General features: G+C 37.0%; 1 long non-coding RNA gene across 1 annotated transcript in view; it reads right to left on the bottom strand.

Annotated features, from left to right (window-relative positions):
- Positions 1-1,033: 1,033 nt before the first annotated feature.
- Positions 1,034-15,712, bottom strand: part of LOC104006263 (uncharacterized) — a 32,878-nt gene continuing 18,199 nt past the window's right edge. Inside the window, exon 3 of the long non-coding RNA XR_679890.4 lies at positions 1,034-1,252. This is a non-coding gene — a long non-coding RNA (uncharacterized LOC104006263). The remainder of the gene's footprint in view (positions 1,253-15,712) is intronic.

Genomic DNA, 15,712 nt, shown 5'->3' with positions numbered 1-15,712 from the left:
TCAAAGATATGATGTTGAGTGAAAAAGTAAATTCCAGAAGGCTGTGTAACAACATTTTTAAAGAATGGAAGAATACACAATATGGTATTCAGGGCTGTACACACATGTAATACAACTAAAATTGGTAGGGACGATGTCAAACATTCAGAATAATGGCTATACCTAGAAGGTGGGGCAGGGAAAATGGATAGGAACAGAGTGTAGGGTATTGGATATGTGCTGGTTCGTTTTGTCAATATGCCTTGTAAATCAAATCTATTTCACATGTATTTTTTGGACTTACAAAATATTGTGAAAATAATGGAAAAGAAGAAGGCTGGGCATGGTAGGTAGCTCATGCGTGTAATCCCAGTACTTTGGGAGGCCTAGGCTGGAAGATTGCTTGAGACTAGGAGTTTGAGACCAGCCTGGGCAACATAGAGAGATCCCATTTCTCCATTAAAAAAATTTAAAAATTAGCCAGGTGTGATGGGGCACACCTGTAGTCCTAGCTACTCAGGAGGCTGAGGTGAGGGGATTGCTCAAGGCTACGGGTTTGAGCCTAGTGAGCTGTGATCACACCACTGCACTCCACCTTGGGAAACAGGGCAAGACCCTATTTCAAAAAAGAAAGAAAGAAAAAAGTTAAAAGACGAAAGTGGTAAGAGCTGATTAAATGGAGCCTAAAGAATAATTTTAAACTGAGGGAATAAAAATAATGTTGAGTCACTATTTCTCTTTTTTGGGTTTCAAGAATATTTTATGGAATGACAGGGAAGGCAAATCAGATGTCATTATTTCTCCACATTACAACCCAGAATTCCAAAGATTAGATACTTTAAAGTTAAGTTGCATAAAAATTGTATTTATTGTTCATACTGATAACCGTTTTTCTTTACTATATTTATTTATTTATAAATATTAGAGGAAGGCTTTTTTGTGAAAAAATGCAAATAAAGAGTACCTACAAATTAAAAATCTACAAATGTGCATACACACACACACAAATTATAAAATATTTATACAAAATATTTTAGAAAACTTACCTCTTAATATTATTTTTTTTAAAGAGCTTATGTTTTTAAAGGTGATTTTAGTGTGGAAGATTTGAGGTTTAATTCTTAGATAACTTAGTCTGGGAGTTGATTCTACAGCTGCAGAATCAGTGAATCTTGGTGATTGCTTGTGCGGAGCTCAGGGCCAATTGTCATACCACGCCTCTCCTTCATCAGAAAATTGTTTGGGTTTCCGGAGTCTGATAGCTGACTTCTTTCTGTAGATGGATACAAATACCACCAAATCCTTTCCTCATTCTTGCTTTCCTTATGACCCATCCACCCTTTTCCTATATATACACAAAACCACCCAGTGAAGATCCTGAGAAGTATTTGCAAGCAATTTGCAGGATTTTTGGTGTTTTGTTGTTGTTGTCCCTGTACGTTGTGACTCCTGTGAAAAAAATGTTTTTCCAGTTTTATTGAAGTATAGTTGACAAATAAAAATGTGTATTTCAAGTGTACAGGGCCAGGTGTGGTGGCTCACGCCTGTAATCCCAGCACTTTGGGAGGCCAAGGCAGTTGAATCACTTGAGGTCAGGAGTTCTAGACCAGCCTGGCCAACATGGTGAAATCTCATCTCCACAAAAAATACAAAAATTAGCCGAGTGTGGTGGTTCACACCTGTAATCCCAGCTACTCTGGAGGCTGAAGCAAGAAAATCACTTGAATCCAGGAGACAGAGGTTGCAGTGAGCCAAGATCATGCCACTGCACTCCAGCCTGGGAGACAGAGTGACACTCTGTCTCAAAAATGAATAAATAAATAAATGTGTACGATGTAATGATTTGATCTCCATGTACATATATATAGAGAGAGAAATGATTACCACAATAAGTTTTATCACATTCATCACCTCACAGTTACCTGTTGCGTGTGTGAGAATGCTTAAGATCTACTCTCTTAGAAATTTCAAATAGGATAGTAAGTGTAGTCACCATGCTGTAAATTAGATTCCCAGAACTTGTATTTCTTATAACTGAAAGCTTAAGACAACTGTGTCACCTGCCCAATACTTCCTAAAGTATTTGTTCTGAGGGTCTGGGGCAGGTGGTCATTGCAGGATGCTTGCAATATTGCCCCCCTAAATTCCATGATGAACAGTCATTTATTCTGAATTTTCAAGGATATGGTCTATAAATTTTCTGATACAAAATGATACTAAGGATGATACAATTTAAGTTACCAGCCAGCATCTTTTCCATGCCACTTAAGAACCAGCTCAGAGAATGAGGCCTTTTGGCTTGAGATAGATCTAGAGGATGGGGGCCAGATGGAAGGGACAAGTCTAGGAATGGCACCAAGGTCAAGTTTCACCTATGTGGCAATTCTATGAAAGTTCTCAGTGTTTTTATTCCAAGCTGAATTATTTCATCTCCTATTGTTATAACTGGAAAACAGAAAGGAGTGTATTCAAAAACTACCTCCAAAAGTTAGATTTGTAGATTAGGATGAAAAGTATAAGGTTTCTGAAAAAAAAAGTTCCAAGAATTTCATAGGAGGGTCTAGGAGTCTTAGAGGGAAAAGTACTAGAATCAGAATAATAGTACCTTGTTGAGAACTTCCCAAATCAATTAATTGGTTCTAATTACTTCTAAAAATTAGGGAGAACTCCTGCACTACCTTATCTTAACTACTGTGAAGAAAAACAATATAAATGTTTTAAAGGGCACAGTTATTTAAAATGTTTTCTTTCTGGTAACAAAAAATAATTGTGATAAGAGACCTAAGTTGTAAACTCAGAGGTTAAGGCCATTTATTTTTTTAATGCGTCAATATTCATTATTTTTATTTGTATTTTCTAAATGAATTCCTAAATATATATCTAAGTATATTAGGTGATCACAATCAGACTAAGGTTTTTTTCTTTTTCACTTTTATCTCCAGGAAAAGTCAAATTGTAATTTGAAATAACCATTCAACAGCTTGCTTTTTTTTTTTTTTTCAACTTTCTAGCTACAGTACTTGTTTCCAAGTACTAGTTGGTAAAGAGAGGAAAAATTGAAAAAATAAATAAATCCAAACAAGGGGTCTATGTAAAATGTCCTCTCTCTATATTTTGTTCTGATTTTAATGAGGCAATCATGAATCTGGGAACTTGAGGGGAATGCTGGGAACTTGCTGTAACAAACCAAGGTTAAGAAAATTCTGAGTAGCCAAATCAACATTATGATATAGGCAATTAGAATTTCTCAGCATGAAGTCTTAAAATACAAGACATGAATATGAATCAGAGGAGCAATGCATATTTTCAGAAAAATAGCAACTCCTCTGAAGGGGTAAGGAAATTATGGTAATAGTAAGAGAAAATAAAATGACCATTCATTCATTCACACATTTAACAAATACTAATGAACACATGTTGTTCCAGGCAGGAGATATAAAAATGTCTAAGGCATGACACTTGATTTTGATCTCTAATCTAATATGTGTGAAAATAGGATCAGATAAAATATATGTGGAAATAGTAGAACTAACAAATTGTGGGTGAAACCTGTGTGCCTTGTGTATGAATCTAAGTCCTTATGTATTCATGAGCAGTAAATATCCTTGCAAAGAATGTTACCAAGACAGGATATTTTTTTCTTCATGCTGAAAGTGTAAAATGATCAAAATTGCACATTTTATATTTCATAAAGGACAATATTACTCAACCAGAAAATATAAGCGGATCCTCCTAACCAAAACAAAGGGAGATGTTTAGCCCAAGTCCATCCTTTGATGAAATAATTGGTAATTGGGAATGGGGCAGTGAGTGGTGGCATACATCCCAGCTCTGAGGATTTAGAAACAGCTAGATCTCATGCAAGCTTCCTGGATCTGCCCTTATTTTTGATCATAGGCCAATAAGGTAGAGAAAACCAACTGTGAAAAAATGGCCCTCATGTGATCCAGGAACAGGAAATGTCCCTCTTCCACTCTTCTTTCTCCTCACCGCAACCTCAACCTCAGTTGAAAATAAAACTTACAATTTGAAAACGTTATTTATTCATCTATTAAACAAATATCCATGAAGCACTTAGCAATGGACCAGGAATAATTGTAAGCATTAGAAATATCACCGTGAACAAAATGGTCACAACACTTGCCTTCATGAAGATTACAGTCCAGTGTTGAATGTAATTTATCAAATATTTATTTAATTCTCTTGTGTTGTTTGTTATTTGGAGGTTCTGAAAGAAGCATGACACTGTCTCTGTCTTCCAGGAGTTGACAGTTTGCAGAGACATATACATCAAATTTTAAAATGTAAGGCAAATTAAAAAATATAAGTGACTAAAGGCAAAACTAAATAAAATTAGGTGCCTGAATGTACAATTATATAACAACTGAGCGTTTCTCAGTGATGGCTACTCTACTCAGCATGACACTCAGAGCACCAGCCAGGTAATGTCTTTTGTCAGACAGGTGGTGTCTTCCTCTGCCATCTGTCCCTGGAGTGCATATAACAGAGAGTCAGGGACCCTGGAACTTCCAAAGAGAAAGAAAAATCACACTAGTGTGGATAATTGCAAGAGAATCAGAAATTTCCATCTAGAAGCCAAAAGTAGTTCAACTGGCATTCAATCAGTAAGGAAATAGAATAACTTGCTCCATTTAAAACATCAGCCAACCAAACATTAAATAAACAAAAAAGACAAAATAATCATATGAAAACTAATTTGAGGACAACAACGCAACTGATCAATTTTCTCTCCTATCTTAGTCCTGATCGGGGCTTATTCTGAACTCAAACGGAAAGTAGGAAATGTTTTCTTCAGACCGCCACTGTGTGTGAGTTGTTCTCTTTTCTTCTTATATTATAGTACAGTTTCCCTGGGTTAGGCTTGTTCAGAGACCCCAGCCCAGGCACTGTCTCTCTGTGGAGAGCCCTTTCTTGCACCTGTCAAAATTATGTTAACCTACCCGTGTTCAAATCCAGTACTGTGATTTTGCCTATTGCCAATTAATTTGGAGCTGTTGATTAAGGATATTCTTTACTATGTGACTGCATAAAATGACTGGATCCTTTTTCTAGATTTTGTTTTTTTAATTTTTTGCTACTATCAGTTGATTTCCTTGCTCATGAGAACAGCTCTCTCCTTGTGGAGCAGGAAACATGGTCTGGAGCTCACTTAAGTGGCAGCAATGACAACACCACAATAACAAAGCTTTTCAGAAATAAGCAGTTACTTATTTCTGCTGCTGTCTACTTCATCCCATTTCCCCCCATGTCTAAGAAGCTTCTACTTCCTTCTGTCATTCCAATCAAAACAGGTTGTATACTGCCAATTACTGAGAGCTGGTTATCCTAATCCTTCACACCTTGACCGTTAAATAATTCTAATAATGTGATGAGCCTGAAGGGTGAGGACGATCATCACACTTCCAAGCAGCTGTGCTAACTGTTCTCTCCCGACCTGGCACAGTTAATGTCTTCCTTTCTTGATATTTATGTCTTGGGATTTGTTTACCTTCTTTTATTTATTGATATGCTTATTTTCCCCCAACGTGCTCAAAATAATAACTCAGTTATGTTTTCAAAAATAAAAGGCAAATAAGAAAGAAAAAAAGAAGCTTATGAACATAAAGTCTGAAAGATATTGCATTATAGTTCTAATAAATACACTTTGGACTTAAAAAAAATTAGTCGTTTCCATTAACTAATCATCACACATAAATTAGTAGCTTTTCATGAGTTATCATATTACAAGGCTCATATTCAAATTTTAGTTGCCCCTACTCTGTGCAGCCTCAAAGACTGTATGCTGGACAGAACATGCAAATTCTTGAATAAGGCATAACATGCACAATAAGAAATTAATTTTTTTATTGATAAATCTTTAGACAATGCTATATATTGTTTAAGATGTACCTTGCTGATTTTTAACAAGAAACAAATCACAGAAAAATCTAATGTTGGGTTTTAAAAAAAAGAAAAAAAATAATATTTTGAAACAAAACAAAATAAAAATGACTTTATCTTCCAAAGCCAGAGTGCAGCGCTAGCGGCTGAGTGGCTGACCCTAGTTTTCAGTATATTCTCTGTTCTAAGGACATTGACAGGAAACGGTCAGCCTGGAGATACAATGAAAGGAAACCCAGCAGTGAAGGTTTCACTGATAACATGTGATTTGAAGTCAGTGAACAGACCTAGCGGTCATTCACTTGCTTAGGCCAAAGTGTATAATAATCCAAAGGCTCCATTAAGATCTTGTCACAAAAGCGCACGGAAGATGGTATTTGACTCAGGGGGCAGGGCAGAACATTTTCCTACTAATAAGTGTGTTGCAATAGCTGCTATCAATATGAAGGCATTATTTTACAGCACTGTGTTAATCTAACATATGCTTGACCTAAAAATGCATATGTTGTACAATAAAAGAGGCCTAATTTTTCAAGGGAGCTCCTTTAATAATAAAGCCTTGACTAACCAGAGCAAAACCCTCTTCTTATCTGCTATTACCTCTCTCCATCTATCCCTATTTTCCCCTTTACCTTGGGAAAATAAGCTACTCTTAGTAAACAAAATTACTGAATTTCAATATTTTATTTTCACCACTTTGGATAGAACTCTTCCTATGATATAATGCCACTGTCCTGTTTTGTTAAATGAAGTATGTCCTATGATCAATCACTTAACTCTTTCTGACATCAATGACTATTCTGGGCTACATTCAAAAGCCCGCTTGTTCCTGAACTATGCACACTATGCAGGCCCCGACAGCTTAGATTTGTTGTTCTATCTTTCCATAGTATTTGTATTATCTTGTTATCAAGGTCGCCATCTAATAAAATGTGAAGGATTAAGAGTCTGAATCCTCAGATAGAAGTGTGCAAGCTATTGGTCACCTTTCTCAACATTTCTCGTTTCTTTCTTTGACTTTAGAAAGTTAATAAATGAATGTGTTAAATTATGGGTAGAAATAAGAGAAAATGAATGCTGTGGAGACTTGAGGACTTCCATTGAGTAAGTTTTCTTACTCAGATTCTTGTAACAGATTGCTGTTACTCAAATATCTCTTTGGCAGCTTTCCCAGTTTTCAATAGGTGAATGTGGTGTAAAACAAATTGTAACAAGGTAGGGGTTTTTCCATCTGAGTTAGACCAAAGAGCTGCATTACCCAATGGAAATATAATGTGAGTCAAATATTAACTGTAAATTTTCTCCTAGAAACAATAAAAAGGTCAAAAGAAACAGGCAGAATTAATCTTAATGATATACTTTATTTAACTCAATAAATCCAAAATAGGGCCGGGCGTCATGGCTCACACCTGTAATCCCAGCACTTTGGGAGGCCGAGGCGGGTGGATCACGAGGTCAGGAGATTGAGACCATCCTGGCTAACACGGTGAAACCCCATCTCTACTAAAAATACAAAAAAATTAGCCTGGTGTGGTGGCAGGCGCCTGTAGTCCCAGCTACTTGGGAGGCTGAGGCAGGAGAATGGCGTGAACCCAGGAGGCAGAGCTTGCAGCGAGCCGAGATCGCACCAGTGCACTCCAGCCTGGGTGATAGAGCGAGACTCCATCTCAAAAACAAAAAATAAAAAATAAAATATAAATCCAAAATAGTGTTATTTAAACATATATATTTTAAAATAATGAGACATTATTCATTTTTTTCATAATAAGTCTTTGAAATCTGGTGTATATCTTATAAGTACAGCATATCTCAGTTTGGACTAACAACCTTTCAACTGCCCAGCAGTCACAGGTGCTAGTGGCTATTGCATTGGACTGCACAGGTACACAGGATTTTTTCTTTTAATTTTTATGTCCCTATGGATCAAACCAATGGCATTTTAAAAAATTATATAATGAGGGATTTAATGGAAAGGTCTATTTAAACCGAACTTGTTTGCCGAGAATTTTAGGTGGAAAAATGTGTTCTGTTCACTTGGGGCAATAGAGTGTTTATTTTGCTGTTAAATTATGATCTCCTGAGTTTAGATTTTTCTGTGTGATAGTATCGCAAGTGGCTCTTTAAATTAGCACTTCATGATAATGTCAAAAGTATTCATGTAGAATGGCTGAACTCACTCTTTTTGGATATTAATTATAATTAAAGTGCATTTTCACATACAATTTATCTAACGAATCTTTGTCATTCATTTCCTTTGTGGCAGGCTGAGATGAAGAGTTGCAAAAACAGACAGTTTTTGCCCTCAGGGAGAATCCATTCAAATAAATGAGAGCGGTATGAATCAAACAATCAGGTAAATAGATGTAAAATCACAACGGTGAGAAGTACTGCAAAAAACTACACTGTCTCAGGAACATAAAAAGGAGGTTTGACCTAGTAGGCAAGGTCAGGGAAAACTTCCTTGAGGAAATGGTGCTTGAGCTGAGATCTAAGGGATGAATAAGCCTAACCAGGCAGAGAGGAACTGGGAAGGATACACTGTGAAGTTTGATATTAATCTTTAGTTTTGTTTCATGAAGAAACTATGGTCAGGAGAAAACTTTTCACTGTGCCCAAGAGAATAGTTCTCGCCCAGATTGAATTCTTGGCATTTCTTCCTGAGAGTCTCTCATGAGCCCAGCACTGTCTTTTCCTGTAACGTTGGTGCCAAGTTACCCTTGTCTCTGCTTAGACATTGAGTCCACTCCAGGACTGGATATGCCTTCGATTTCTCCTTTAAAATGTAATGCGTGGAATAAACATGAATAGGAATTTCAATATAATTAATTCATCAGCTGGTGTAAAAGCTTTTGAAACATATTAAAAATATTTGAAGATAAAGAACTCTTACAAATCAGGGTTTTTTTTTGCTGTTTTTTTTTTTTTTTTTTTTTTTTGAGACTGAGTCTCACTCTGTCACCAGGCTGGAGTGCAGTGGCGTGATCTCGGCTCACTGCAACATCTGCCTCCCTGGTTCAAGCGATTCTCCTGCCTCAGCCTCCTGAGCAGCTGGGACTACAGGTGGGCATCACCACACCTAGCTAAGTTTTGTGTTTTTAGTAGAGACGGGATTTCACCACACTGACCAGGATGGTCTCGATCTCTTGACCTCGTGATCCATCCGCCTTGGAGTCCCAAAGTGTTGGGATTACAGGCATGAACAAATCAGTTTTTAAAAAAGCAATTCAATAAATAAAATGGGCAAAAGACAAAAACAGGCAATTCACAGAAGATGCACAAATGACAAGAGCACATGAAGCAGTTATCAAAGAAATAAACAATAAAGCTTAAATATTTGTTTAGCTTGACTTACTGACAAAGACAATAAAGAACATTGCATGTCTCTAAGGAAACAGTAACTCTAAGACACTGCTGGTAGAATAATTTGCAGCAACTTTACTGGAGGGCAATTAGTCAATACACATTTAAAAACTTAGAGTTTTAAATGTGACCTAGAAATTCCACTCTTGGAATTTGTCCTGAGAGACTAATAAGAGAAGTGAGAAAAAAATGTATAAATTTAGAGCTATGATAGCTATAAAGTGGAACCCACCTAAATATCCAATAAGAAGGGAATGGTTAAAAATTATAATATGTTAATAACAGTAAATATATTGCAAAATGTGACATACATGTGCATTTATTCATAGTGAAGTATATTCACAGTATTCTTGTAAGTGAAAAGCACAACAGAATAGAAAGCAACATGAAGAATATGATTCCATCTTTTATACAGACTCACACAATTTATGAGTATCCTTACATTAGAAAAATTTGGAAAATATAGCAGATTTTTAACATGCAATGGTGTAATTAATTATGTATAATTCATTTTATTTTTACTTATCTAAAATTTCTACTTTTTGTAGAAATGTTTTCTTATACTTAAGAAATACATTGTTTTTATAACAATTCTTCCTCTTAAGAAAAATTTTGAATAGAAGACTTTTAAAAAAGAAAAAAATATATATTACCTATTATGTTACCATCCAATGACAACTGCATTAATGGGAAGGATTTCCCTTCAGTATTTTTAAGAGTAACCAATTTTTTAAAACATACTTAACTGGGCTTCTGAGACCAGTATTAAGCCTTGCCTGAGGGACAAGCTTTTACAGAGAATTTTCTAGTATCCAATTACAGGGTTTTTCCATAATAGGAGAATAACAGTTTATAATTAGATTGACACTTTAAGCTCTGTCCAGATACCCTTGTGAAAGGAGACACCATCTCTCCTCATTCTTGGCGTGCTCAATTCAATCAGATGTGGTTTTTCTAAGTCAATGATTCTCCTTAGGAATTTTGGCTGAATTGGGTAAAGTGCCCTATTAATAATTACACAAGACAGTCCTGTAAATACCCAGAAGACTTATGGCATAGTTAGCAATAAGAATATAGTTATTAGTAGTCCTACTAAAGAATCACTGTACCAGTGGCTAAGACTCTGGAGCCAGATTGCTTGGGTTCAAACCCTAGTTCTGACACTTTCTAGCTACGTAATATAAGGTTTTTTTTTTCTTTTAACTTTCTCTGCCTTAATTTCCTCTTCGGTAAAATTGGAAAAATAAAAACATTTACTTCATAAATTCTTGGGAGAATTAATTGAGTTAATATAGGTAAAACACTTATAGTGGTGCTTGGCACAAAACAGAAATACCCAAGAAGTGTTAGTTTCTATTATGATTCAGAAATCATACCTACTTGGAAATGATGTTGGATGCGCAGTGGTTGAAGGGTGAGGAAATGTGATTTGTGATCTCAACAGTACAATTCATTGAACAAATGTGTGCCCTCCATGAATATAAGATGTTCTGTACATATTATCACACTAATCTTTACAATCACACTCTAAAGTAAATGCTATTTCCAGCCGAAGGCAGTGGCTCACGCCTGAAATCCCAGCACTTTAGGAGGCCGAGGTGGGTGGATCACCTGAGGTCAGGAGTTTGAGACCAGCCTGGCCAACATGGAGAAACCCCGTCTCTACTAAAAATATAAAAATTAGCCAGGCATGGTGGCAGGTGCCTGTAGTTCCAGCTACTCAGGAGGCTGAGACAGGAGGATTGCTTGAACCTGGGCGGCGGAGGTTTCAGTGAGCCGAGATCACGCCACTGCACTCCAGCCTGGGTGACATAGTGAGACTCCATCTCAAAAGAGAAAAAAAAAGTAAATGCTATTTCTGTCTTCAGGATTATAAAACCGGGGTTCCTACAGTTAAGTAACTTGTTGAAGTCACACATAGTTAAGAAAAAGTAGAACAGGAAAGAGGGGAGGCGTTCTCTTGGTTTGCACCTTTCATTTGTTAGAGGAATTTCTGAATTAGGAAAACTCCAAAGGCAGAAATAAAGATGCCATAATTTTTTTTCACAATTTACCCCTTCCTTCAATAACAGAGAGTTTCTTTTCATTAATTCAGCAATACCTATGGAGCACCTGCCACGGGTCAGGCACTGCTCTAAGAACTGGAGCTACTGTGTCCCTGAAGAGTCTATTTTCTAGCTAGAGACAGGCAATAAGTAAGGCTGTGCCAGTTAAGTTATTGCCTCTCACCTCCAAACCAGCCTTCTATACTCAGTTTTGCTGTGGTGGCTCTGGGACTCTGCAGACCACTGGATCCAGCACAGTTAAAAGTGAGAAAGCCCACTGTTGATGGTAACAATGAGCAGGAGGCCCCCATGGTGGGCAGTGTCTCATCCTGCCTGCAGCAGGCAGTGGCACATGTGGGAAAAGCCCCATAGGCCCTGTGGAGGGCTGGGAACATTCTCCCCCATCCCTACCAGTCTTGGGTACCTGTTCTGTGGGGCACCTTAGCCAAGGTGGCCCTTGCCCACTGAGCAAAGGATAGGCTCCTACTCAGCCCTGCGGAAGCAGGGAGCTCCCCGTCACCCCTAACCCACTCTTGATTTTCCAGAAGCCCTAGGAGCTGACGAAGGAGAAGGTAGGCATCCAGATGGGCCAAGCACAGCCTGAAAAGACCTGCTGTTAAGAGTGCAGGGAGGGGCCAGGAGTTTCTGCTGTGATAGCTGGTTCCCTGTTAGGCTCTGCCTAGAGGAGATGCTTCAGGGAGTGTTGAGCTCTACAGGAAAAGGGAGTGACTGAACTCCTTCCTTTGTGCTTTCTATCTACTTCTTACGTAGCATCCAGAGATGCTTCTTTCACCCTACAAATGGCAGCGCCCTGCCGGAGCAGTGGGTGGATGCAGTTTGCAGTTGTTCCCACGCTTAAGAGAACCAGCTTCAGCACACAACACCTCAGAAACATCAGCCTCAGCCAGGGGGCTGACTTTTCAGAGGTCTGGGCTACGGGTCCACAGGGATCCTCCACGAAGGTGCTAAGTTTCAACTTCAATCTCTTCCTTTTTCTCTCCCAGCTCCAGGAGCTCCCTGCAGTCTGTACCTCTGTGATACCTTGGAGTTCTCTTGTGGCCTTTTCTTACATGTTCAGTTACTTGATTAGCAATACTGTTTTCAGTAAGTGAACATATCACCAGTTACCTAAGTTATTATCCTGTTGTTGAACAGCTAGCTATTTTAAATTTTTTACTTCTAAATCCTGCTGCTGTAAAGATTGTGCATCAAACCTTTTTTTCAGGATTTAGGATCCATCTTTTTCAAAAAGAGTTTCCCAGGAGTAGAATTACCAGGTTAGGGAATGTGGCTGCTTTATTACTTTTTCTATATATTTATATACCACACACATATGTCTAAAATGCATTATTTAGCTTTTCTAAATGTTTTTGCCACTCATTTTCTCCAAGTAGTATAAGGGAATGTTTATATGATTTTTCGCAACCAGTCGGTTCTTAATAAAACTGTATTTTAAATCCTATCTTGCTTTTGTTTAATTTACTAGCACTGAATTGCTAACGTGCTCTAGCACATTTTTATGTTTATAATGTAAATTTTGAGATTAGGAGTTAATTTGATTTTCAATAATTCACTGTTATTCTAATGTTTGATGTCAATAGTATAATGATTTTAGACTTTAAGTCATGTTCATGATGGGAATGTGTAAGACTCTGGATGTTTTCATTCCTTCTAGCTCTCAGAACCCCATAGAGCAATAGTCATAATTTAAGCATGCTTCCTTAACAGTCTCAAGATACTTACAGGAAGTGATTCCTGTAGAGGAATAACATAGATTTTTACTAAATTCTAGTTCATTTTTCACTGCTATTATATAGTCTCTGTCTGGGGTGGATACTTTTCGATTTTCAACTGTCACCTTCACTTTATCTTAATTTTGTTTTTTCTATCACATTTTTATTCAACCAAGGATACTCTTTAAACCATTAGTGGGACTTTTTAAAAAAATTATGTGGGGTAATAGGTTGGAGGGTTCAATAGATTCTGTTTTTAAAAGTAGAGAAACCCTTTATGGAAGAGTGACAAAAACAGCAAGTTTTGTTGACCAATCCATTCATCCTTTCTTCTTCAATAACAAATCCCCAGTCTCAGCCCTGCAATGATGAGCCATCCCGGAATCTACTGTTGCCCTGTCCCCTGGAACTAGGATGTCCAGTGAAATGTAGATAGAACAATTATTGGGTAGGACTTCTGAAAAAACCTTTTTGCTTTTCTTTCCTTTTCTTCTGCATCCTAATAGAAAATGATGCAGAAGATGGCTGGAGCTCTGAAAACTACCCTGGGCCCTGAAAATGGAAACCATGTGTGTGCTGGGAATGGCAGAGCAGAAAGGAACGTGTAGTTCCCTAAGAAATAGTATATACACTATATATATAATATATATAGCGTGGTTTCCTCAACCTGAGCTGCCTGCTTTCAGATTTCTTTAACATGAGACAAAGCTACATGTCTCTTGTTTAGGCTATAACTACTGGTAGCCAAATATATTTCTTAACAACATCTCTTCAATGATGAAAGAGTATTGTCACATGTTTAGACATAAACTAGATTTATTATCATTTTGTCACTCCACTTTAATTGGTTTACAAAAATACAATGGAATAAATTTACCATAAACAAATGTCTGACACTTCATGAAAAAGAACAATTAGATAGACTAAGTTTTTTGAATTTTTAGAGTTTACCGTAACATCTTTGGGTAACATCTGCAAAAGCAATCACCAAATGTTTGTGAAATGGGGGTAAGAGAAATACCTACTTTGCCAGATAATATTTATGTAAGCACTCAGTAAACCTGAGAGGAACATATAAGTATTGGCTCTGATCCAACCAGATGGATCACATGAAGCCAAACTTAAATCATAAGGGCTAAAAATAATTACATTAAAGATAAACCAGTGAAAGTCATTCTGAGATTAAAGAGTAAGTATATTCTTACATGTTTCGGCAGCATGGTATTTCAAACAAGTTGCCTTGTGCTGTATTTTTTTTACAACCCTGCTATTAGAAGTGGAGGATTTATTTTCTTCATCAGAGGCATATTTTGTAAAGATTACACTGTCAATACTGACCCATGTTAAGAAAAGTTTGTGTGAAAATAAAGCATATTCAGCCTCATAGAGCTGCATGCTGTGCTGTGAGAACAGCAGGGAAGTTTTACAAAAAGTAACTTCACTCACATTTCTGAATATATTTTAAAAAAAGGTTTGGTTTCACTAACGTCAACCTGTACTCCAGCTGTTTGTGCATATTTTTGTGTGTCTCTACATTTTCCTTGGAGATTAAGATGGCCTCAAAAGGAAATCACCCTTTCCAAAACAGGCAATTTGCTTTTCAATACGTTGCATAACGGATGCTCCAAAGGAAGAAAGGTAGAGAAGCCTGAGCTGGAGGAAAACACAGTCCTGCAATGTTTTAGGACCCCAGACCTGCAAGGGAGAAGCTGAAGGTAGGAAATGAACATGCATGCATTTATATTCAAACGTATTATTTGAAGCAAGACAGTAATTTCTATGTCGTAAAAAAAAAAAAAAAATCCAGCCTTGTTTTGAGAATTATCAAAACCCTTCCCTTCAACTTAGCTTGAACCATTACACACATACACACACTCAAATGTCTATGGCTATCAGCCCAATTCATTGTATAGAACACCAAATTTGACATAATTGATAAATCTGGGTGTTCATTCTTTGCATTGAATCTGAAGACTTGCATTTAGCTTTAAAATTTCCATTGATGTGTTGATAGAGTTGCTTCATATACTTTTTTCTGTGTCCAATTTTTAAACTAATTATAACAAACAATTTCAGTACCTACCCCATGCAAAGCCTTCTGTGGGGCACAAAGTAAGTCAAACCTTGACCTCCAGGCTGTTACAATTCACTAAGAGAAGGCACACACATCCAACCACTAGCTTGGCATGAGCAAAGCTCAAGCAATACAGTAGTTCAGAGTAAAGAAAAACAACCAGGCAGGCAGGCTCAATTGTTGCCCGGATTCCTGCTGCATCTTATTGTTCCATCAGACTACATCAATCTGTTCATTTCTACAAGTATACAGCTTTTACAGGGAGCAAAGAAATAGGTTTTGGACAGACAAAAAAGGGGACATATTATTTTATTTTGGAGGTAAGACAAGGGTTGATGGAAATTTTGTTAAACAATGATCCCCTTTAGACTTTTAATCTACTATGCAAAATATAAAATATACATCTCTATTTTATGATTTAGGCAACTTTTGTTTTCATGAATGCTTAAGTGAGATTTTAGTATGTCTTATTCCCAAAGAATTTTGCAAAAGAATGAATATTCGATTTATTATAAACTTTGAAATAAAAACCTAGACTTTAACATATATATCGATTCACAGGCAACATTTTGAAAGCATAACTTTTGTGTTAAGATAGGCATATTTTCATCTTGTGTCTA

The sequence above is a fragment of the Pan troglodytes genome, chromosome 3, assembly GCF_028858775.2.
Source record: "Pan troglodytes isolate AG18354 chromosome 3, NHGRI_mPanTro3-v2.0_pri, whole genome shotgun sequence".
In the NCBI taxonomy this organism is placed as follows: domain Eukaryota; kingdom Metazoa; phylum Chordata; class Mammalia; order Primates; family Hominidae; genus Pan; species Pan troglodytes.
This window is presented reverse-complemented; position numbering and strand designations above follow the sequence as displayed.